Here is a 23,644-nt window from a genome sequence, read left to right on the forward strand (position 1 = left end):
ATAGCCAAAGCAGTCTTGAGAAAGAAAAAAATGGAGCTGGAGGAATCAGGCTCCCTGGCCTCAAACTATACTACAAAGCTCAGTAATCAAGACAGTATGGTACTGGCACAAAAACAGACCTATAGATCAATGGAACAGGATGGAAAGCCCAGAGATACACCCACGCACCCATGGTCAATTAATCCATGACAAAGGAGTTAAGAATGTACAATGGAGGAAAGACAGTCTGCAATAAATGGTGCTGGGAAAGCTAAATTCATTTTTTTTTTTTTTTTTTTTTTTTTTGCTGTACGCGGGCCTCTCACTGCTGTGGCCTCTCCCGTTGCGGAGCACAGGCTCCGGACACACAGGCTCCGCGGCCATGGCTCGCGGGCCCAGCCGCTCCGCGGCATGTGGGATCTTCCGGGATAGGGGCACGAACCCGTGTCCCCTGCATCGGCAGGCGGACTCTCAACCACTGCGCCACCAGGGAAGCCCAAATTCATTTTTTTAAAGAAACTTTCATGGAACTAGTTTTCTGCAGAAGCTTCTTCAGGAAATAGTGGGGTAACAGACCAATGTATCTCCTTCTAAAACCTGCCCTCTTTCTACTGTGAAGTAAAGGCAACTTTCACACATAGAGTTGTAGGACGGCCTTCCCAGTGACAGAGTTCTTTGCTTTTATTCACACCCAACTTCACAATAATCCTGTGAAAGTTATTAACTTGCCTTAGGAAAAAAACGGATGAAATAATCTCAGAAGGCCAATCTGAGATTGTTTTTGGTTGTTTAAATCCAAGTTTAAATGAAAGATTATAATCACTTGAGGTGCTTATGGTCTAGAAGTCAAATGGTAAATATCAAAGTGAGAATGAAGTTCAGTATGTGGTTTCTTTCTCTCGCTCGCTCGCTCTCACTCTTTTTCTCTCCTTTTCTTTCTGATTCTCTTTCTCTCATTCTTTCCTTCTCTCTCCCTTTCTCTGTCTCTCTCTCTCCCTCTCAGTATCACAAAATGCATATGGATTATCTAAGTCTTGTGCATGGCATTTAAGCAAGGCACCGTAGAGTTTATCTGCTGTTATTTCTCGGCAAACTTAGCCTTCCCTGCTTTACAGTGTTGGCTGCTTCTCCTCTTAATCACTCATAAGAGAAACAGTCTTGAGTCAGATCAAAGCCGCCTGGGCCTGGAGACAAATATAATGTGAATTTCAGAAGCACACAAAGCTTCCTTTCCCTCCCCCAACCCCACCCGGGGGGGAATGCATCTGTTTTCCTTTCACCTGTGGTAACTACCACGTGTACCTGCTGGCACCTTCAGCATTATGGATGTCAGTGAAATTGCCTGTAATGCTGATTTGTCTGTCATCCCAGGGATGAGGCACGCTGACGAGTGGCTGAGCTTGGGAGAAAGAGGGTCGACAGTAGGCAGCACGCAGAAGTGCTATAAATGAGGCATTGTGTTTCAGCAAAGCAAGTGGTTTCTGAGGGTGATTCAGTCGGCCTCAGAGATAGGAACAGGATTTTGGCTCCTCCTGATTCTTTTCTTTTTATTATTATTTTATTTTATTGAAGTATAGTTGATTTACAATGTTGTGGTAATTTCTGCTATACAGAAAAAGTGTTTCAGTTATACATATATATGTATGCTTTTTCATATTCTTTTCTATTATGGTTTATCACAGGATATTGAATGTAGTTCCCTGCGCTATACAGTAGGATCTTGTTGTTTATCCATTCTATATATAACAGTTTGCATCTGCTAATCCCAACCTCCTAACCCATCCCTCCCCCAACCCCCTCCCCCTTGGCAACCATAAGTCTGTTCTCTATGTCTGTTGAGTCTGTTTCTGTTTCACAGGTAAGTTCATTTGTCATATTTTAGATTCCACATATAAGTGATATCATATTGTATTTTTCTTTCTCTTTCTGACTTATTGATAGTTCACTCAGTGTGATCATGTCTAGGTCCATCCATGTTGCTACAAATGGTATGATTTCATTCTTTTTTATGGCTGAGTAGTATTCCATTGTATGTATTTACCACATCTTCTTTTTCTTTAATTTTATTTATTTTTGGCTGCATTGGGTCATTGTTGCTGCACGTGGGCTTTCTCTAGTTGCGGCAAGTGGGGGCTACTCTTTGTTGCAGTGTGTGGGCTTCTCATTGCGGTGGCTTCTCCCGTTGCGGATCACAGACTCTAGGCGTGGGGCTTCAGTAGTTGTGGCTCATGGGCTTAGTTGCTCTGTGGCATGTGGGATCTTCCCAAACCAGGGCTCGAACCTGTGTCCCCAGTATTGGCAGTTGGATTCTTAACCACTGTGCCACCAGGGAAGTCCCTACCACATCTTCTTTATCTATTCATCTGTCGATGGACATTTAGGTAGCTTCCAAGTCTTGGCTATTGTAAATAGTGCTGCTGTGAACATAGGGGTTCATGTATCTTTTCAAATTATAATTTTGTCCAGATCTATGCCCAGAAGGGGATTGCTGGATCATATGGCAACTCTATTTTTAGTTTTTTGAACCTCCTGATCCTTCATGTTACTGTGTACTTGCTTTTCTTTCTCTTTCCTCTGGCAAACCACCCATGATCCCTTTTATACATTTTAGCACCTCATCATGTTATCAGAAGGCAGAGATAAAGTCAGTTTTGCCAATTAAAGGCCACAGAAAAGGGTTCATGAATAAAATTGAAAGTAGCTGTGTTGATTTATGTATACCCTCCTCTGTACTGTCATCACAAATCAGAGCGTATTCATTTTCAGGACTCTCCCAGGCAAGGGAATATGTGACTTTGAACTACATTTCAAATCTCTTCACTTTGTTCTGTGGAAATTTTTTCTTCCATTTCTTTTTTTTTTTTTTTTTTTTTTTTGGCTACATTGGGTCTTAGCTGCTGCACACAGGCTTTTCTCTAGTTGCGGCAAGTGGAGGCTACTCTTAGTTGCAGTGTGCAGGCTTCTCACTGTGGTGGCTTCTCTTGTTGCGGAGCATGGGCTCTAGGTGTGGGGGCTTCAGTAGTTGTGGCACGCAGGCTCAGTAGTTGTGGTGCACAGGCTTAGTTGCTCTGCGGCATGTGGGATCTTCCCGGACCAGGGCTTGAACCCATGTCCCCTGCATTGGCAGGCAGATTCTTAACCTCTGTGCCAGGAGGGAAGTCCCTTTTCTTCCATTTTTAAGCAAGTTTCTTTATTTGTAAAATGAAGAGGTTTGTCTAAAACATTCTAAGAGCCCTCCTGCCTTGTTGTCTGATTCCATATACTATGCATAAGTCCATATCTTCATTGAAATGGTACTTATTTCAGAACTTACAGTAATTAAACCCAATAATATAGTACAGTCTTTCTGAAAGCTTAAATTTTTCAGAAAAACTAATTTGAAAAGTGGAAGGAAGTGAGCTCATAGACCCAAGTATAAAGAAAATGCCAGAATATTTGCCACCAGGTAGGTCTAGCTCAACCTACAGGCAATTAAATCAAATGTGAAACAAAATGTTATTTGAACATTGAACAGAGGTAAATTGACTTCAGGAGGAGGAGGGAGACACTTTGATCTTGAAACCTGTATTTGATCTTGAGGCACACGTTGCCTGGGTCTCCTGCTACACCTTTGGTCCGGATTTTATGTATCTCTGAATTGCACTCTTAATTGACTCTTCTCCAGATGAATGATGTGTAGTGACAGCACTTCAGCAAAATCAATGTGGCACTTTTATCTCAATGACAAATTGGACAATAGGTCATTACAGTTCATCAGACATCAATACATTTCATTCTGGTTGGCCTTTTCTTTTTTCTTTTTGGCTAAGGGTCATTTAGGAAGCCAAAAGAAAGAAACAAACAAACAAAAACAACAAAAAAGAGGCTTCCCTGTGGCGCAGTGGTTGAGAATCCGCCTGCCAGTGCAGGGGATATGGGTTCGAGCCCTGGTCCCGGAAGATCCCACATGCTGCAGAGCAGCTAAGCCTATGCGCCACAACTACTGAGCCTGCGCTCTAGAGCCCATGAGGCACAACTACTGAGCCTCCGTGCCACAACTACTGAAGCCCATGCACCTAGAGCCCTTGCTCTGCAACAAGAGAAGCCACTGCAGTGAGAAGCCCGCCACCACAACAAAGAGTAGGCCCTGCTCGCCGCAACTAGAGAAAGCCTGCGTGCAGCAATGAAGACCCAATGCAGCCAAAAATAAACAAATAATTAATTTAAAAAAAAGAAAAGAGAAACGACGACAACAACAACAAAAAACAAAGCCAGGCTTCTAGTCAGGTTTCTCCCCTCAGACTCTCCTCCCAGTGTTGTATATCCAGAGGATTCACCCACCAGTTAATGCCATCTGGATGCTCTCATAGCTGGCAGAGCCACAGGGCTGCAGAGAAGGTTCTAGAAGGCAGAAAAGGCTACACCTCAGTATGATTGATGTCTGCTGCTACCTATTCCCATGAGGCTGATTCAGGCTAAGGGAATGTGTTTGCCTTGCTTCAAAGAGATGGTCTTTCCTAATACAGTCTTGCTTTACTACTCCAGCAGGAATGCTCCTTTTTTTTTTTTAATCCACATAATCCTGTTTTCCTGAGCAGAATTATTAATAAATTCCAAGAATTCCCTCACTAATCCCACGGAGAGTCTATAAGTAAGATCTATAGTGAATGACACTGTTTGAATGAAGGCAAACTGAGACACAGGTGGAGGAAGAAAAAGAGTCAATGTCAGCCTTCTGATACCAGGCTCAGAACTTTGCTGGCCATGCCTGCCTGCCCCTCTTCTGGTCCAGGAAGTACAGAGCAAGGTGGATTTCTTCAGGAAGTCACCAGGAGGTGGAATTTAGTGGTTAAGAACAGGGGAGTGAGTCCACCTGGGCTCAAACCTTGGCCCCTTTACTGGCTGTGTGACCTGAGAAACTACATCCAGCCCCTCTGTGCCTCACTTTCTTTATCTATAAACTTAGGGATATTAGTACAGGTTTCAAAAAGCACTTGTGAGGATAGATGAGCTGGTGTATGCCAAAAGCTTTGCAGAATACTTGGACATAGAAAGTGCCACCCAAGAGTTTGCTGCACTCGTGACCCTCTCTAGGGAGCCAGGAATGCCCATCATGGAAGCTCCCTGTTCAATCCTGAAGACCTACTTAAATCCAGGCTAGCTCTTCGTTCAGGGTCTCCTTCCCTGAGTCTTTGCACAACAGCCTTTATCTCCTAACCTTCCCCTTCCTAACAGGGGTTTCTACATAAGTTTGATGTGAGTCATATTCTGTAATGGTCCCCTCCCCAGAACTGCCGAAATTTTCAAGATAGGACACAGCCCCACTGAAATCGTCATGGGCCAGAGCTCCCCCTGGGTTCTTGGGACCACCTAGAGTCTTTCAAAGGCATGTAGAAGCTTCCCACGGGCTGCTGGGGGCACTGCCTTTGGCTTCCTCTGCCTTAACTTTCCCCCAGCTCTTCCCAGCTGATGCCTCCCCCAAACACACAAGCACTCACATGCACAACCTCCACCCTCACCCCCAACAAACCCACTACTCCACCCACTGGCTTCCACAAGCTCGCACCGATTTCTAAGCTCAGATCTTTAAATCATAAAGAGATACCCGCTCTCTGGACTCAGGGAACTGCAATTCAGTCAAAAAACGAGCTCCGCTGTTACCATGCCCCTTCCCTGTTAAAACGTCAAGAGACATTTACTTGCCATGGAGCATTAGAGACATGGCTTTCTTTTTCTGAGCCTGTTTCGGCACGCATAAAATGGAGATAATAAAGCCTGCTTCACACAGAGGTTTTGAGAATTAAATGAACTAATAGTACCTGCGGTGTCTGCCACACTGTCTCTGTCTACCCTGATGGCCACCACAGACTGGGTGACTTAGGCTGCAGTCATGTATTCTTTCACATGTCTCAGGAGGACAGGTTCAAAATCAAGATGCCAACAGAGTTGGTCTCGGGTGAGATCTCTCTTCCTGGTTTGCAGGTGGCTACCTGCTCATCATATCCTCACTGCCCTTTCCGCTGCACATGCCTAGAGAGAGATCCCTGGTGTCCCTTCTGTATTAGGGGCCTACCCTTATGACCTTATCTAATTTTAATTACCTCTTTAAATGTACTGTCTCCAAATATGGTCACTTTGGGGGTTAGGGCTTCAGTGAAAGAATGGGGGAGGGGAGGCAGCGCGGATACACATTTCAGCTCACAGCACACATCATAGTACATGATATTCACTCTCGCCCTTCCTGTGCTCCTCCCACCCCCTGGCAACCCCTTGGTTTCCAGTTATTAAATCAAATGGATGTGTCCCTCTTGTCCTAGAGTCCTGCCTCACATGTAGTCGGTTGACTGAGAGCCATAGTCCTGCGTCATGCATGTGGCCAGACTCCCAATGGCCAGGGTGCTCTGTGCTCCTGAGCACACCTCATGTTGTAGGGATGTCAGTCAGCCTCTCTGCCACCCACCACTCAGTGCACCTGCCTGATCAGAGCCCGCGGCCAAGCTGAGTAGCGGTGCCCCTATGGGAGATCTGCCCTCCAACCAGTGTCACCTGGAATAACGGAGGCTGGTGGGCATGGATCCCACAGTTGCAGGTGTGCATCTTAGGACCCCTCTGAGAGGCACGTGGTCAGTTACTTCATCATATGCATGGGAAGGGTTTGGGTCAACACTTTCCACAGTTACATTTCTAATATTTGTAGAGATCAGCTGTCATCTTGGGACCTGTGGTTCCTTCGGAGGGAGAAGAGTAGCAAACAGATGGATCTACAATCCCTTCCTGGCTCAGCCTGCATTTGACCTCAATTTTCTACTATTTTCTGGCCGTGTTGACAACGATAGTTAAAGACATTGAGCTGCATATACACACATTTAGAGGATCGGGGAAAGTTGATTGGAAAGTTAAATGCATGTGCAAAAGCCTGTAGAAAAGATAAGTGTGAAGATTAAAGTCATTAAGATGACTGTGGGAAGTATTTGCTATGTTGAAATGTTCATTGAAGAAACGTGTATGGAAAAAATCTCACTGAAGCCCTGTTACCGTGAGCTCTGACATATGTCAGGCTGCTAAATCAGAATACCATCATCCTGTTAACGTGTTGTTTACAGTAAAGCTTGAAGTACAGAGCAGGCTAGAGGTGTCTAAGAGCTGTTTTGCCCTGCCAGTCATCTTCGGTTCTCATAAATGAAGAGGCTCTGTGACTGATCTGGGGTCCCCTACTCCCCTCCGACCCTGGTCCTCACCCTTTTCACAGTTCATTTCTAGACACAGTCTCAGGGGCCACCCCAGAGACAGCTACCTGCCCCTGTGCTCATAAGGCATCCAGGACACGGGCAAGGCCACACCCCATGTTTATCAGGTGGGCAAGACCTCCAGGTCGTTAAGATAATCCATTTTTGAATCCCCAAGCCCAGAAGAACCAGTAGTTCTACAGCACAGTAAATAGGAAGATGCCTCACTGATCTTCAAGAGAGACAGCAAAACGAGTGGCCAAAAATTGTGCTTTTTCTGCTTTACATTTCAGGGTTAATTATGTATTTCTTTAAACAATCTCACACTAAAGCTATAGCCATTTTAAAATGGCCACAGCTAGATGTGTATATTGTTCATTAGGGACTCACACAACAGAGGCATTGAATGAGATTTCTTCTTTTCTCTCCTTACATTCTCTTGCATCGTCAAACTGAAGGCAAACTAGAAATGTCATAACCCATGGTGATTTTTTTTTTTTTCCTGTATGCGGGCCTCTCACTGTTGTGGCCTCTCCCGTTGCGGAGCACAGGCTCCGGACGCGCAGGCTCAGCGGCCATGGCTCACGGGCCCAGCTGCTCCGTGGCATGTGGGATCCTCCCGGACCGGGGCACGAACCCGTGTCCCCCGCATCGGTAGGCGGACTCGCAACCACTGCGCCACCAGGGAAGCCCTCCTTGCTGGTCTTGAAGTGACTCTCCACTCATGTCAGTCATCAAGATATTCCCAGATTCTGGTGCACATTCTGATGACACTCACTTCCATTCTGCACTACCTGGTGCTGGGTGGGAAATAGAAACCAAGAGCCAGGCGCCAAGGGAGTGCCAGTGATGAAGGGCAGAGGGGTGCAGATGGGCCCCAGGCCTTATGTGTGCTGCCTCCCAGACATGTCAAGGGCACATGTCGATGTGCCCTCGACACGCACACCAGGGCTCACTTCCTTGTGGAATGCAAAAGGGGCAGATTTGAAACTGCTTTATTGAAGGTTAAGAACAGAATCTTTAAATTCCAAAATCAGAATACAGTTTTCTAAAACTGCACTTTGAACATTCGAAAAGTCATAAAAGAGAAACATTAATGGAAGTATTTCTGGATGGGAATCTAATCCACTAAATTACAATGCCGTTCAAAAATTATGGCACCATCACCAACACAATTAAGTATTAATGATTGCTCTTTGTCCCAGCAAAGATTATAAAGCAGAAACTAACACACCATTGTAAAGCAATTCTACTCCAATAAAGAAGTTAAAAAAATGATAATAATAATAATAATTGCTCTTTTATAACCAACTAACAATACATATGACTTAATTCTGATGCTGGGATTCCCAAACAGTGTCTTAATAACTTGCATTTGGGTTTGTAAAACCAGGATAGAAAACTAACACAAGGATAACTAAGATGAGTACCAGGAGTTGCAGGAGAAAAGCTTTTTGCTACTTTCCAGGGACTGTGCATTTCTTTAGCCAGAATCTGTTTCAACACATGTAAAGGTGGGTGTACAGTGATGATAATTTACCCAGCATGAAATGTGAGTATATTGAAGAATCGTTATTCTCCAGAAACTCAGTGAGTACTTCTTCAAATAACTTTTGCAACTAGAAAAATTGCCAACGCAGAAGAAAAAGTTTAGACTGAGACCCAGATCCTGCTTTTCAGTATCAATCCAGGAAGGTAACTTGATAGTTATACTTAAGTTAATTATTATATAACCTTAGTAAGCAAAGATTCCTATTATCTATCCCCACGTTTACCCTAACGTGCAAGGCAAAAAAATATGTATAAATAATCAATAGGAGTGAAACTTGTGTTCTGAACGGTAACACTATTGCTGAAAAATGAGACGTGGAAATGTTTTTGATTCAGTTGTGCCTTCGAGGAGCCTAGGAAATTTGCACTGTTTGCATCATTACCTAAGTAACGTGGGTACACAGAGTAGCAATGAAACAGTAAAAAAAAAAAAATCAATGAAAAAGAAAAAAAGGACATGCATGGAGAACCAAACCCAACAGCTGTAGTTTCCCCACAGGTATAAAGTGCCAAAGAAATAGACTAGAACTCTGGTCTCAAAAAAATAATAATTAAAATAACAATAACAATAATAATAAGGAGGAGGATGAGAGGTTAATATCAGAAAGATTGGTTTAGTCAGGTACTCAGAAGTTTGAGAATGAAATGTTACAAACCAGTGGTGGAAAGTTTATCACAGATTTATGCCAAAGTGGGATCATTGTCATTATACATAATCTAATTTCAAAGCACTGTATCCTACATTATGTTTTCTAATTTTTAAGAAAACTTGATGAAGGAGGCAGATAAGGTGATACCCCTCCAGAAACTGAGACTTGGAATCAGTGACATAATGACATTCAATCTAGGCATGTAAAAACCAACAGCCTCATGGAGTAATAGAGCCAGAAAAGGCCTCTAGGTACCACGTGGTCATGCCTGATCCCTTTAAGTAGGATAATAGCTGATGCTCCCAAGAAAGTTGACAAGCAGATGATGACAAATTCCCCTAGCCTTGTCCAGGAAGGCCACTTATGTGATGCCCAAGGCAGAGCCTGGCTTTTGCTCACTTCTGTGCATTCTGTGTATCCAGCAAGTGGACCATTGTGCCTTTGTCCCTGCTCCCTTCCCTCCCAGCCTCAAGTCAGTAATTGATTGCTCAAAACATTCCCCATGAAATAACTTACTAATGAGTCCGGGTCGTCTTTAAGAAACCGTTCACAAAACAGTTATCACTTTATGATGCTGATAAAGTGAATTATTTTTCTCATAAGTAAGGAGTTTATGGGAGGTGTTTCAAATAGGAAAGACAGAAAAAACAGACAACTCCAGAACACATTTTTTAGGTAAAATGACAAACTAGGGAAAAAATAGTTTTCCAAAAGGAATTAAAGAGAAAACTGCCAAGCAGAGAGAATGTCAAATGATACTAAACGAGGGCAAATGCGGTGAAGGAAACTATAACTGTGCAGCTGTGGGCGGAACCAGATTAGACGCTGACCTTTCACAAACACCTAAAGAACACAGCTCCCGAATAATAAACGTTGAGAGTAGCTGGAGGGGCCCCTGTGTGCCTGGGCCGGTGCCTCCTTGGCATGTGCATGGCTGTCTGCTACCCGGACACAGAAGGCCAGACCAGGGTTGATGCATCCAGCCCACGCTGGCGCTGCCTGGTTTCACTGCAGTTTCTCATGGCATATTTATTAACTATCTTTGATCTTTATAGTCTAAAACATCTGTTTTTTTAATATATTTTATTGAAGTATAGTTGATTTACCATGTTGTATTAATTTCTGCTGCACAGCAAAGTGATTCAGTTATACATGTATATATTCTTCTTCATATTCTTTTCCATTATAGTTTATTACAAGATATTGAATATAGTTCCCTGTGCTATACAGTAGGGCCTTGTTTTTTATCCATTTCATATATACTAGTTTGCATCTGCTAATCCCAAACTCCCAGTCCATCCCTCCCCCACCCCTCTCCCCCTTGGCAACCTCAAGTCTGTAAAACATTTGTTTTATATCCTGAGTCTAGGATTGGAAAACCTTATAATTTCATTACCAATAATACCATGTTGAGGATGATATGTGCTAGAAATAGTCAGCAAACATACTTATCATGTTCCATTTAGGACCCAAGAATACACAGGTGGACTCAGTGCCTTCAGCCAGGGCGTTTCCAACATGGAAGTGTAGACTAAATTTTCTTCCCTGGCTTAACACGTAAAACCATCAAATCCCAGTATTCAATTCTAGTGCAGTGCCAGTCACATCCATTTATTGCTGGCATGTAATCACATTTAGGGGAAAAAAATAAAACCTCTACTGTTTGTGCATAAACAGAAGATAATTAATGAATGCATTGTTTCTTTTTTTTCCACCCTGGAAGAAGTAAAGATAGACTAGTCTAATATAACAAAATAAGCATATCCATTAATTAGAATCATGTTGTGTTCCTTTTTTTTTTTAACTGAAGTATAGGTGATTTACAATGTTGTGTTAGTTTCAGGTGTACAGCAAAGTGATTCAAGTATATATATATATATAATTCTTTTTTCATTTTCTTTTCCATTATGGTTATTACAAGATATTGAATATAGTTCCCTGTGCTATACAGTAGGATCTTGTTGTTTATCTTTTTTTTTTTAATTTTATTTATTTACTTTTGGCTGTGTTGGGTCTTCATTTCTGTGCGAGGGCTTTCTCCAGTTGTGGCAAGCAGGGGCCACTCTTCATCGTGGTGCGCAGGCCTCTCACCATCCCGGCCTCTCTTGTTGTGGAGCACAGGCTCCAGACGCGCAGGCTCAGCAGCTGTGGCTCACGGGCCCAGTTGCTCTGCAGCATGTGGGATCCTCCGAGACCAGGGCTCGAACCTGCGTCCCCTGCATCGTCAGGCAGATTCTCAACCACTGCGCCACCAGGGAAGCCCCTATCTTATCTATTTTATACATAGTAGTTTGTATCTGCGAATCCCAAACTCCTAATTTATCCCTCCCCAACCCCTTTCCCTTTTGGTAACCATAAGTTTGCTTTCTATGTGAGTCTGTTTCTGCTTCTGTATCCTTTAGGATGACAAGTATCTTAATAAGAAAATATTGACTACAGGCAAGCCTTGCAAAAGAAAGGTAGTGATTGAGAACACACTCAGGGCAGAGGGAAAGAAATTAATACCTTGTTAAAATCCCCATTGGTTATAGAAAGTTAAAGTAACTTAGAACAAGCTAACGCATTTGGGTATTGACAATAGATATAAACAAAATCCTAGCCAAAGAGTTCTAGCATTTTTGTCTCACAGATTCTTCCTTCTTAGTATGTTTCAGATCCAATACCTTTGTTATTTCATAGAGCTATGCCAGTCAGCCCTAATTCCTCCAGATAAAACCAGCAACAACAGCATTCTCTTTTAGCCCATCTTCATCAGCAACAAGCATCTTTTGCATTTGTATGAGCATGAGGTGCCTAGAGGAGATCACTTATACATGTATTTGACAGATGTTCACTGAGTGCCCCTGGGTGCCAGTGCAAGTACTGTTTGCTGGGCATTGGGTCACAGTTGTGAGCTAAGCCTGCCCTCAAGGGACATACAGTCCAATGCATAGCTCTTCAGTTCTAAGAAACTCACTTTCTCATTGTCATGATTTCTTTGCAGAAACATGAAAATCATGGTGTTTAATGTTTTATATCAATTGCATAGCATTCTCCTCATTTATTCTGGCCAGTACCGTATGTTCTAGCCTAGATACTGTCCCACCTGCATTTTACCCCCCCGCATCACTCATTTCTCAACATTTATGATTATTCTGTGCACAATACTAATAGGCCCAGTGCCCTCCCTGAGCACGGCTTCCAAATTCTTACCACCTTGAAAGTGCCACTCAACAGTTCCCTCTTCTGCAGCGCTCCCATCTGACGTGAAGTGCTTTCCACAGTAAACTTAAGCACTTGTGCACAGTTCTCATCCTATATCTGTGTTACTCTGTGACTTTAAGCCTTTTAAAATTGCACACACTCTGAAGAGATACTTGCACACCCACGTTCATGGCAGCCTTGGTCACAGTCCTCAAAGGGAAGAAACAACCTAAGTGTCCATGGACAGATGAATGGAAAAACAAAATGTGGTGTATCCATACAGTGAATATTATTCAGCCTTAAAAAGGAAGGGAATTCTGATACATGCTGCATTGTGGATGAACTTTGAGGACATTATGCTGTGTGAAATAAGTCAGTCACCAAAGGGCAAATACTTTATGATTCCACTAATATAAGGGACCTAGAGGAGTCAAACTCATAGACAGAGGAAGTAAAATGGTAGTTGGTTGTCAGGTGCCAGGGAGAGTGGGAACGGAGAGGTAATGTTTCATGGGTACAGAGTTTAGTTTTGCAAGGTGGAAAGAGTTCTTGAGATGGATGATGGTTGCCCAACAGTGTGAAGGTACTTAATACCACTGAACTATATGTACACTTAAAAATTGCTGAGGATGTATTTTATCATAATTTTAAAATGTGTTTTTAAAAATTACTCATGCTCATTCTCCCAACCCACTCATTTGTGAATGGGGCTCTTTTGCTATCTTATAATGCTGATGTCATTTGTAATGTTCTCTAGATACTGAAAACATAAGATAAACAAATACGCTCGATAGACATAATAAATATGATTGCAAAATGACACCACCTGAGACAGAGAGAAACTTCTTCAACATCAAAGCATGTCAGTCCTTCCTCTGGTTTCAGTGTCATGCAACAGTCATAGTCTTATTAAACCAAGGTCAATGGAGCAGATATTTAGGGAGAGGACTGTGACAAAGAACCAAACAAGAAAAAACAATTATGTTAATCCACAGCATTGGAAAAATGAAAAGAATCGGGTAAAGTAATCAGTAGAAAAGCTTTGAGATAAATACAGAAGCAGGACACTTTATTAAATAGTTTTTTGAAACAGGGCGGAAGCAAGCACCGTCATCAATAAAAGAAATCTGTGAGACATATAAGATACACGAGTGAAGGGACTTCCCTGGCAGTCCACTGGTTAAGCAGACTGTGCATTCCAGTGCAGGGGGTGCAGGTTCGATCCCTGGTCAGGGAGCTAAGATCCCACATGCCTCACGGCCAAAAACCAAAACAAAACAGAAGCACTATTGTAACAAATTCAATGAAGACTTTAAAAACGGTCTACATCCAAAAAAAGATGAATGAAATCAGATGAGAGAAAGTGCATCAATATATTGAGGGGAAAATGCAAGAAAATCACATTTCCACAATAGAGGGAAAGACATGAACCAATGGAAATAATAATAACATATTTCTTCCCAGGCCAACACTAAACGCAAGTTGCAGAGCTGGCCTGTGGTGGAACTCGCAAGTTTTATTGGCAATATATGTGAGGAGACAAAAAGCAGCATATGGAGGAATACAAAAATATACTCTCTAGAGACACTGCCTCTTCAGATGTCAAGAAAAACCTGGCTGAAGTGCAGCAAGAGTGTCACACTGCAAAGTTACAGATTCAAGGCCACCCACAGAACCAAACAGCAAGGCTTAAGCAACTTATTACTGAAATAGCCCCTTTCTTCCCTGCGTTCAGTAAAAGACTCTAGGGGATGAAGAGGGAGAACCTGGATTACCCCACGGTGCTTGATGACCCCACCATTAATATGGAAATTACAATGGAGAAGGGACTAAGTCTATGCCCAGTGAAGTATCCCTGTTCCCATCACCCCAGGTGGGCTTGGCCTCTCAGGTAGCCTGTCATCCTGTCTGCTCCCCTGTTCCGTGTGACAGTAGGGGTTACATCATTGTGTTGCATCCTTGCTACTTGACTCGATGGCTGATACACTGTAGCTAAATAAAAGGTGTTTTTTAAACTAAAAATGATGACTAAACAGATGCGTGAAGACATTGTCATTTGTACCCTGGCTCCACTGCTAATGAGCCCTGTGGCCTCCATTGAGATACTTTAACTCTCTGTATTTCAGGGTCCTCATTGGTAAATTGGAGGTAGGAATAGTTTCTACCTCAGAGATTTTTTTTAAGGATTAAATGAATTAGAACATGTAAAAGGTTTAGACCAGAGCCTATAATAGCGTACCTCAATAAATATTAGCTATTTCTCATATTATTTTCCCTACGTGATTGCATAAACCTGGTAGCCATCATAAATTTCGCTATACATAGAGAATAAGAAAAATTTTTAAGTACAAATTTAACCCACTAAAAAATTCATCATAATTTCCACCTAACAGTAAAACCTCAATTGTCCATAAATTTTCGGCAGTATATCACATTGAACTGCAAAGATTTTTATGGTACCTAAGTAGTAAATGCTAGGATAATTTTAATGTGCTTTAAATAAGAAAACATTATAAAGTGCACCATATAGTTCTTTTAGAATATGTGGGGGATAATTTAACTTTCTCTTTGCATTTCAGATTTACTGTTATGATCATAAATTATTCATTCCTCATCAAACACATTTTTATTAAGCATCTATTATGTTTCAGGCATTGTTCTAGACACAAAGGATGCAGTGATGAATTAAAGTCCCTGCTCTCATGGAGCTTGTGTTTCCATTAGAAAAAACAAACACACACACATAATGTTATGGGGCAACAATTGTTGTGAAGGAAAATGGTTCCAGAGGGCATAGCATGAAGAAGATGGCTTATTTAGTGTAGCCAGGAGTGGGCTCTGATGCAATGACATTTGAGTAAAGAACTGAATGATGTGATGCTGCTCTCTGGGAATCGACTAGTTCAGGAAAGAGGACAGGTGATGCAAAGGCCCTGAGGTGGGAGCATGTTTGGAGTGTTTATGGAGCAGCGTGGAGGCTGTATGGCAGTGGGTAGGAGAAATTCAAGAAGGTAACTGGGAGCTGTAACATGGGCTTGGATTTTGCTCTAAGTAATAGGAAAAGATTGGAGGGATTGTATGCTGAGGAGTGAGATGTTTTATGTTTTACAAGTGCCCCTCTGGCTGCTGTCAATATAATGGATGGTAGGAGGCCCAAGATGGAAGAAGCAGACAACTCAGGAGACTGTTGTGTGAGTTGATCACGGCTTGGACTAAGACTCTGGACATATTTGAAGTGGAGCTACAGGGACCTGCTGATGGGCTGGAGGTACTAAGGGTGATAGATGCTGGTGTAGATTCCGTGGGGCAACATAAGTGTGATTTCCCACAACAGGTATGCAGAGACTTGCTCTCTTGAAATGTCCTTTATGTCGGCTTGCTTTTGTTTTTGTTGGTGTCTGTTTTGGTTTGAACTTATTTCTATCCTTTTGTGAAAGAAATGCATCTGTGTGGTGAATTGGATTGTTTAACTGTAGCTGTGTGGAACTCGCAGTTCTAAATCTAATTTCAGCAGTGGGGATCTTGGCCTCTCTGAGCCTCAACTTCTTTAATTATAAGGTAAGAAAAATTGCTGCCTCTGAGAATCTGTGTGACTCTCCTACCAGAAGGTATGGCAACTGTTGCTCTAAAGCCTAGTTTAAGTTCTTTTTTCCTTTCTTTCTTTCTTTCTTTCTTTCTTTCTTTCTTTCTTTCTTTCTTCCTTTCTTCCTTCCTTCCTTTTCTTTCTTTCTCTCTCTTTCTCCCTCCCTTCCTTCCCTTCTTCCTTCCTTCCCGTCTTTCTTTCCTTCCTTCCTTTCTTTCTTTCCTTCTTTTCTCTTTCTTTCCCTCTCTTTCTTCCCTCTCTCCCCTTTCTTCCTTCCTTCCTTCCTTCCCTCCCTCCCTCCCTCTTTCCTTTCTCTCCCTCTCTCTTTCTTTCTTTCTCTCTCTCTTCCTTTTTCTGCTCACCAAGGAATTTTAGAACTTTCAAACTTGGTTAGCTTAGTTTCCATTGAGGTCAAGAGTTATTCCAGCAACGCTGAGGTTCGAAAACACCTGCTATCTAGTATAGTGTTTTACTTTCCATATTTAAGAAGCATTTATTTTCAAATCAATTTCAGTATATCAGTCTTTGGTGTTTCTTCTCATTCCAGCCTTCCTTAAAACTCTCCAGCCTGCCTTGTCTGCATGCAGGTTGGGGAGGACTGGGAAAGGCAGCCAACAGAATGGTTAAAGCAGGATCTGTAGATCCTGACCTCATGGATTTCAAACCCAGCTCTGCCGCTTACTAGCTGTGTGATCTTGAGCAAATTACTCAACCTCTCTTGTGTTCAGTTTGCTCATCTCTAAAAGGAAGATAACAATAGTACTTCCCTCACAGGATTGAGGATCAAATGAATTCATGTCTGATAGGAACTCAGGGCATTGCCTGACACATGGACAAGCTGAGTAGGACTTCTTGATAATTAGCATTCCTTCACCCTGCTCAAATACTAGTCCCTTCCTTTTAAAGAATTTGAAAAAGGCTTAATATTTAAAATCTCTGTGTTTCTTTCCAAGAATTCTTTTTAATGGTAAAATGATACCCTTGCCCTGGAACTGTGATTTAAGACAGACTGTGAAATGTGCCTTTTAAAATACCATGAATTTTCAAATCAGAAAGAACTCAGTTAATCCCATCCTGCTTATTTATTGGCTCCATGTATTTGGGGAGATTCTGAGTATCTAGTCCTACATGGGTCACATAAACATTAAAATATGTACTTCTTGAGGTGGTTGTAACGTTTAAAAGAGATAATGTATGTAAAGTGCTAGAAAATACATTACATTCTTTATCCTTCACCGTCAGTCAAAACGTGCTTAATTTAAAGCAGCGTATGTAATATTTAACATCATGTCCACAAGAGTCAGAAATGAAATGTGTCAGTGGACCACGCTTGGATGAGAGTTGCTTCTAAAAAAATGAGGCCATATATGGTGACTCATGTGGGCAATGGGGGACAGATGACATCCCTGGGGGGTGGGCACTGCCAGCACATGATCTCCACAGGACCACTCTGTAGCCTCTCACCACCCTGAAACTACTGTGTTTTCGTTTGGTGTTTCCTCTGTCTCAATTTCAGAACATCTAGTCCCAGTTGACTGAGGACACAGAAAATTCCCCTATTCATTTCATGAGGAGTTTTTCTCAATTGTCTTTCTTTGTGTTGTCTTTTTAATGTGGGCTTTGTATTCTAAAAGCACATTTAAGAAAGTCAGAGCTATACAATGTTGCCTTATTTCCTTTTCCATCACCTGTCACCCAGAGAGGTGGGTAAAAGCAGCATAGCTCCTGGACCAGGAGTCGGAATAAGGAGCTTGGTCCCAAAACACTACGTAGTGGCCAGAGACTGTTGGAGGACTTGGTTAATCTCTGCATTTTCTCAACTCTAAATGGAAGATACTGAATCAGATGCTTTCTAAGCGTTCCTTCCATCTGTAATCCTTGGATTGCCCGTGAGCGATTTATTTGAAGGGTGCAATTCAGACGTGGTTACACCCCAGGTCCTGGATGCACCAGGAAAGGGTGCAGGAGGTTGCTGGTCTCTGAGGTTCACTCCTTCAACAAAGCCTTTTGGCATCAAGTGCTGTATAAATACCCTCTTGACCGACTTGAGGGAACAGATACACTATCAGAATACCTGAAGGAACCATTTTTCTTTGTATATGAATTTTTAAAATATGTTGCTATTCCTGACTATGATGGTAAGCGTTCTGGCAATTTTAACAGATATGAGCAGAAAAATGAGAACTCATCCTCCACAATTTTGTCTCCAATATAGAAGGAGTATCAAAGAGATGATAGAACTGTTGAGAGTCCCAAGGAAGGGGATAATTTATCATTACAAAGTAAGCCTGGCAAATATCCATTCTCTGAAAATTAAGTCAGAAGTCCAGAAGCAAAGGTGAGGTCTGGAGGTGCCCTGACCTGGAGCAAAAGCCCACCTGTGGGATGGGAGCACTCTTTGCCAGCAGCATTCCAGGGACATAATTTACTAAGTACCATGTGATGAAGTCAGCAATACAGATTGAAAGCAATATTTTTATATTTTATCAGGAATAAGCAGTAAGACTTTTTAAGTAGCTAGACTTTTTTTTTCCTCTTAGAAGCATCCTTCCCCCAAAGCAAATGGGCGTTAGCATTCTTTATGTGATATGCTTTCTCTGTGTATTTACAGCATTACGTTTTTGCCTCAGCTGTCATGCTCATTTTTTTGCTCGTGACCTTTATGGAAATGAGGGATAAAATTAACTCTACCTGCTTGTGGTCTAGGACAGAATGTGTCACTTGACGTTTTGTGGTAAAATCACTTAGAGAAAACTGCCGCGTGTGAATCTGTGTGGTCTCTCCGTGGTAGTGCCAGCCTCCTGATTTCTGGAGGAAACTGCTTTTCCACGGGTTAGTTGCCAGCCAGTTACCTTTTGTCCTATTCTTGTTCTTCAATTATAATTTTTTAAAACGGAGACAAAAGCTGCCACATCATGTGAAAAGCCAATGATTATTGGTGTCTGTGCTGACTGTGAGGACATCTGGATTTCCGTGGCTCCTTGTTCATCTTTGAATTATGTTTTTCCTTTGCAAAAATCCCTAGCATTTGTCTTCATTCTTGGACATTTAGAAACCCTCCACTGGATCTCTTCCTTATTAGAGCATGCTAAGAGGGCACCCTGGCTTTCTTGAGCAACAGGGGCACTGCCACTGGGTCCATTGTGCAGGGCACAACTGCATAAAATAAGCTACAAAGCCTTGTGGCTTAATTCTCCCAGAGAGTTAGTGCACTCTGCTTTCATAATGACCTGATTTGGGGTCCACCTTCCTTGTGCAACTGGGCTGGGACTGAGCCAGAATGAAATGACTCAGTCCCTCCCCTTGAAAGTGAAGCTTTTTCCTTGGATTGAGCTTATTACCTTGACTCTGTCCTCCTTCGGGATGAGATCTTTCTCAGCAGGCTCTTTGATTGCTCATACAAAGACACCCAGGCCTGTCCTGTCACTAGGATGAATATGGCCTATGCTTAAGATGGGGCCCCACAAGCCAGAGTTTAATGTCCATGGAAATCGAGAACTAGCCCCTGAGAGGAGAGGTTTCTCAAAATCCTTCAGGCATTGACTTCTCAGAGCCTCTTCTGGGGTCACAGTATCTTATGATCTACATCCCAGAGGAGTTTGAGATAAGACCCATCAGAGGAGGCTGATACACTTAGACTCAGGGTATTATTCATGGAGCGGCCTCTACCCCAAAATTTCTTGTTACCAACCGAGGAATTCCTATTCACTAACTAGGGAGAATTTTCTTTTAAATCCCGAAGGAGGGGAAGACCTTCTATGTGTGCTGTTCGTAACTGAATTAAAAGACACCCTGGTGGGGTCCAGAGGCTCTGCCTTGTGATTACTTTTGGCATAAAACTGCCTCATTACTGAGTCCTCCTGGTACTTCTGTAGCTCAGTTCCCTTGGAAGGTGTCCAAATCAAAGCTACCTTTACACTAAATTCCTCTGTGCCCTGAATAGTGAGATTATCGGGTCCACCCACCTGCTCCTGGACTTCCTTCCTGCTCAATTTAAATAAACAGTGAGCTGTTTTTCTTTTTGACTAAGTGCCAGTCTATACAACAGCAGCAGGAAGATTGCTTTCTATCTATATGCAAATGGGCTGAATTTTCTCCAATCCTTGGGAAAAGACCCTTTTAACCAAATGACTTATATTTCTGTTTCTTCATGTATAAAATTAGTGGTTTGGGGGTAAATAACGTGAGTTTCCTCCCAGCTATATAATTCCATGTCACAAACACTGAGGAGGACAAGCTTTGCACGCACTCAACAATTAAAGAATAAACACAGTGATATGTGTTTAAATGCCCAGTAAATACCCAACTGCCTACCATGATACTCTAGTTTTTTTCTCAACTGGATATCAGCTTCTTCCTGTTCAACCTGCACCATAAACCTTTAAGCAACAAAAACACCCAGCCACTTAGCAATCCCTAAAGCATCCTAGACTTACCTGCTCCCAGCAGCCAAGTTCATATAGTCCCCACTAACCTGAATGCCCCTTACCCTTCAACTTCTGGAAATTCCCATTCCATCTTTAAAGACCTGCTCAAACGTCACCTCCTCTGTTAAGTCCTCCCCCTGGACTCTACCTCTCACTCTCGGCATAACAGGAGACTTTCTTTCTGTGTACACACAGCTCTTTACTCAGATCTATGGTCTGATGCTTGAAATACCATAGCAAAGCTTACTGTGTACATGCCTGCCTGCACCAAATAGGCTGAGATCTGGTCAGGTTTCACTTACCTTTCATGCTATCTAGCACTATGCCTGATATGGAGCAAGTTCTCAATGACACTCGTTGCATATAGCTTGAATAAGATCCATTAGGGAAAGGTTCTTAAAATAATCTATTTAGGCTAAAGTTTAACATGTACACACGGTTGTGTATTTAAAGTCAATGCTATAGGAAAAGCAAATGAAGATATGGGCAAGCTTTGGTTCCTGGCAAATTAGTTTGCTTTCATTACTTGGAGATGTTAGAGGCCATATCTGGTGAAGATTCAGGTGGTAGGGCTGGGGATCAAGGGAGAATTACCCTTTCACCTTAAACTGCCATTTTGATTTAATGTGGTTCCCTGCTAGCAATGTTTTGTCTAGCAATGATAAAATATAAATCACATGGAGCTCTCATGGGCCAACATGAAACTCGGCAGATCTTCAGTCTTCCTGGATTCTCCATGCCAGCCCATTCTTATGCCTTTTGTTTGAAAATGAACAGAGCTAGCTCTGCCTTTCTTCCCTTTTTTTTTTCTATTCCTTCCTTCAATGAAGACATTAAAGCATGAATCTTTTCTACATTTCTGTGGCCATTCAGCAAGTGACTGTCCAGCTCCCACTGTGTTCTCTGCACCACACAAAACACAGGGAGAGAAATCAAAAGATGGTTTTTGGCTAGTGCTGTCCAAGAGAGTATTCTTTTTACTCAGGAAAAAATATTTATATAACAACATTTCTTGACTTTCTTCTATGTGTGAAGGCACCGTACGAGACAGAGATGAATAAAGACTGGTTCTCAAAGTCCTTAGAGTTTCAAACAGTGGTTTTCACATTTCGAGTCATGAAATCAACTTAGTAGATTCGGAAGAGCATTTTTATTTATTTAGGATAGCATAGAATAGAACGCATCAGAACACCTCCCACAAAGTGAGGATATTGTCACACAAAATTCATTCTCAGTAGAATGCATATGTGTGTGCACTGAATCACAAGGTAGAATGTTTTTATTTCTATAAAACACAGTCAAAAGAGTTAGAAGCCCACTGATTCAGAAGAATCAGTGAACATGTATACAAGTCACTGCAATTCAGGTTTTAAGAAATTGGAGATGAGAAGAAAAGTGGGAGTGAGAGGACTCCATGTCAAATTTATAAGCTTCAAGGATCTCGACTGCCAAAACTGTGTCACGTTTGTGCCACTTTATAACTTCCTTCCTAGGACCAGTCAATTCTGTATTAAAGTGTTATCTCTAAGCATCCCATCATGCAGTATTGGAATTCGATGAACTAATTCTTTGAATGTCCTGCTTCAATTGTTAGTATTCATAACAAGTAGAAGGAGACTGATGGGAAGACCTCATATCTGTCTTCTGACTCCTATTTTTCATCTTTATTATATCAATAATACATATTCACCATATTATATTGCAGTACTTAGAAAAATGACCTATAACCTCATCTCCCAGAGATAATCACTTTTAGTATTTTCCTCGAGGTCATTTTCTGTACATATCATATACTATACATTTATATAAGATCACTTTCTTGGATGTCTAAATGTTTTTGAGGAAAGCTCTTGTATTCAGTCTTCTTAAAGAAATAACCCACCATATCCCTAACACATCTTTTGCATCAACTGAAGAAAAACCTTAAAGATTTTCAAGATAATCTTTAGAGTTTTATTTTCAAATTAAATGTAACAAATATGAGTGAACCCCCTATGTGCCAATCGCTAGGAACACAGGTAGGTAAACATGTTCCTTCCCTTTAAAGGGTTTGTAATCTAGTAGGGGATAAGAAAAAGCTAAATCACCAGAAAACAAAACAAAACAATGCAATAAGGCTCATTTGAAAAGTAAGTATTACGTGCAGAGGAGAAAATGAAGCAGGTTTTCTTGGGGGCGTCACAGGGAGCTTTCCAGAGGAGGTGACTTCGGTAGAAAGAGTGGTGCTGCCGAGCCGGCAGGGAACCTACCCGATAAAAAGCCAGTTCAAGAACCATTTCCAGGCATGATTCAAACACAGAACCAACTAAGAGGTAGCAAAACCTGGAACGGGTAGTGCATAAGGGGATTCATCTGACCACAAACCTGGGGACCTTCTCTTTCGAGTGGCACAGGGATCAATCATGACTGGAGAGAAAGAAATGCAATTCTAGTTCACTCTAGCTCACTTCTTGGCTCTGCATTAGAGTCATAATAAAGGAAATGTTCGTTATTGGCTTTCAACTTTTAGAGTCAACCTGAAAACAAAATAAAGAAAATGACGATAATGTAACAGATGTAGACATTATCAGTTTTGGCAACAGAAATACTAAAGATGTGGTCAGCAGAAGATGGAAAAGGGACAGAAAGAGGAAAGTTGGGCATAGCAATAATACCTCATCTTGCAAAGCCAGGAAGACAGATCAGTGTTGATGTTATAAGAATGCAGGGGTTAACTATTTAAACTGTAAAGGCCACGCCATTATTGCTTTGAGTAAAAAATAAATAAAAACATTTACAATAGGTATCATTGAGGGGGAAAGCCTACCATAAATATAATACCTTTAGTCAGAGCTATTTCAAAGATTCTCTAACTGTAGTACTAATTTCTCTTTAAGCTTTTATTCCTGGAACACTGAACTCATAGCATGATTTTATTTAGGAAACAGTAGTCTAACAGGAAATATATTACCATAAGTAAAAAGGTAATTCTTACCATTGATGTCATAAATTTGTTTTTTTAATGTAGCCACATCTTTCTGACTTACGTGTTTTAATTGTTCTTCTAGCTGAAAGAGCAAATAAAAG

The sequence above is a fragment of the Mesoplodon bidens genome, assembly GCF_964165515.1.
Source record: "Mesoplodon bidens genome assembly, chromosome: 1".
In the NCBI taxonomy this organism is placed as follows: domain Eukaryota; kingdom Metazoa; phylum Chordata; class Mammalia; order Artiodactyla; family Ziphiidae; genus Mesoplodon; species Mesoplodon bidens.